This window comes from Theropithecus gelada, chromosome 14 (assembly GCF_003255815.1).
Source record: "Theropithecus gelada isolate Dixy chromosome 14, Tgel_1.0, whole genome shotgun sequence".
NCBI lineage: Eukaryota > Metazoa > Chordata > Mammalia > Primates > Cercopithecidae > Theropithecus > Theropithecus gelada.
Window position 1 is genome coordinate 74,868,729 of NC_037682.1, and position 2,231 is coordinate 74,870,959.

The following is a 2,231-nucleotide window of genomic DNA, read 5'->3' on the forward strand; positions in this document are numbered from 1 at the left end:
GTTGCTTATCAGCTTAAGGAGATTTTGGGCTGAGATGATGGGGTTTTCTAAATATACAATCATGTCATCTGCAAACAGGGACAATTTGACTTCTTCTTTTCCTAACTGAATACCCTTGATTTCTTTCTCTTGCCTGATTGCCCTAGCCAGAACTTCCAACACTACGTTGAATAGGAGTGGCGAGAGAGGGCATCCCTGTCTTGTGCCAGTTTTCAAAGGGAATGCTTCCAGTTTTTGCCCATTCAGTATGATATTGGCTGTGGGTTTGTCATAAATAGCTCTTATTATTTTGAGATACATTCCATCAATACCGTATTTATTGAGAGTTTTTAGCATGAAGGACTGTTGAATTTTGTCAAAGGCCTTTTCTGCATCTATTGAGATAATCATGTGGTTTTTGTCTTTGGTTCTGTTTATATGCTGGATTACGTTTACTGATTTGCATCCCAGGGATGAAGCCCACTTAATCATGGTGGATAAAGTTTTTGATGTGCTACTGGATTCGGTTTGCCAGTATTTTATTGAGGATTTTTGCATCAATGTTCATCAGGGATATTGGTCTAAAATTCTCTTTTTTTGTTGTGTCTCAGCCAGGCTTTGGTATCAGGATGATGTTGGCCTCATAAAATGAGTTAGGGAGGATTCCCTCTTTTTCTATTGATTGGAATAGTTTCAGAAGGAATGGTACCAGCTCCTCCTTGTACCTCTGGTAGAATTCAGCTGTGAATCCATCTGGTCCTGGACTTTTTTTGGTTGGTAGGCTATTAATTATTGCCTCAATTTCAGAGCCTGCTATTGGTCTATTCAGGGATTCAACTTCTTCCTGGTTTAGTCTTGGAAGAGTGTAAGTGTCCAGGAAATTATCCATTTCTTCTAGATTTTCTAGTTTATTTGCATAGAGGTGTTTATAGTATTCTCTGATGGTAGTTTGTATTTCTGTGGGGTCAGTGATGATATCCCCTTTATCATTTTTATTGCATCTATTTGATTCTTCTCTCTTTTCTTCTTTATTAGTCTTGCTATCGGTCTATCAATTTTGTTGATCTTTTCAAAAAACCAACTCCTGGATTCATTGATTTTTTGGAGGGCTTTTTGTGTCTCTATCTCCTTCAGTTCGGCTCTGATCTTACTTATTTCTTGCCTTCTGCTAGTTTTTGAATGTGTTTGCTCTTGCTTCTCTAGTTCTTTTAATTGTGATGCTAGAGTGTCAATTTTAGATATTTCCAGCTTTCTCTTGTGGTCATTTAGTGCTATAAATTTCCCTCTACACACTGCTTTAAATGTGTCCCAGAAATTCTAGTATGTTGTATCTTTGTTCTCATTGGTTTCAAAGAACATCTTTATTTCTGCCTTCATTTCGTTATGTACCCAGTAGTCATTCAGGAGCAGGTTGTTCAGTTTCCATGTAGTTGAGCAGTTTTGATTGAGTTTCTTAGTCCTGAGTTCTAGTTTGATTGCACTGTGGTCTGAGAGACAGTTTGTTATAATTTCTGTTCTTGTACATTTGCTAAGGAGTGCTTTGCTTCCAATTATGTGGTCAATTTTGGAATAAGTGTGATGTGGTGCTGAGAAGAATGTATATTCTGTTGATTTGGGGTGGAGAGCTCTGTAGATGTCTGTTAGGTCTGCTTGCTGCAGAGATGAGTTCAATTCCTGGATATCCTTGTTAACTTTCTGTCTCGTTGATCTGTCTAATGTTGACAGTGGGGTGTTGAAGTCTCCCACTATTATTGTATGGGAGTCTAAGTCTCTTTGTAAGTCTCTAAGGACTTGCTTTATGAATCTGGGTGCTCCTGTATTGGGTGCATATATATTTAGGATAGTTAGCTCTTCCTGATGAATTGATCCCTTTACCATTATGTAATGGCCTTCTTTGTCTCTTTTGATCTTTGATGGTTCATCAAAGATCAAAGATCAAAGATCATGCAGAGACTAGGATTGCAACCCCTGCTTTTTTTTGTTTTCCATTTGCTTGGTAGATCTTCCTCCATCCCTTTATTTTGAGCCTATGTGTGTCTCTGCATGTGAGATGCGTCTCCTGAATACAGCAAACTGATGGGTCTTGACTCTTTATCCAGTTTGCCAGTCTGTGTCTTTTAATTGGACCATTTAGTCCATTTACATTTAAGATTAATATTGTTATGTGTGAACTTGATCCTGTCATTATGATATTAACTGGTTATTTTGCTCGTTAGTTGATGCAGTTTCTTCCTAGCATCGATGGTCTTTAC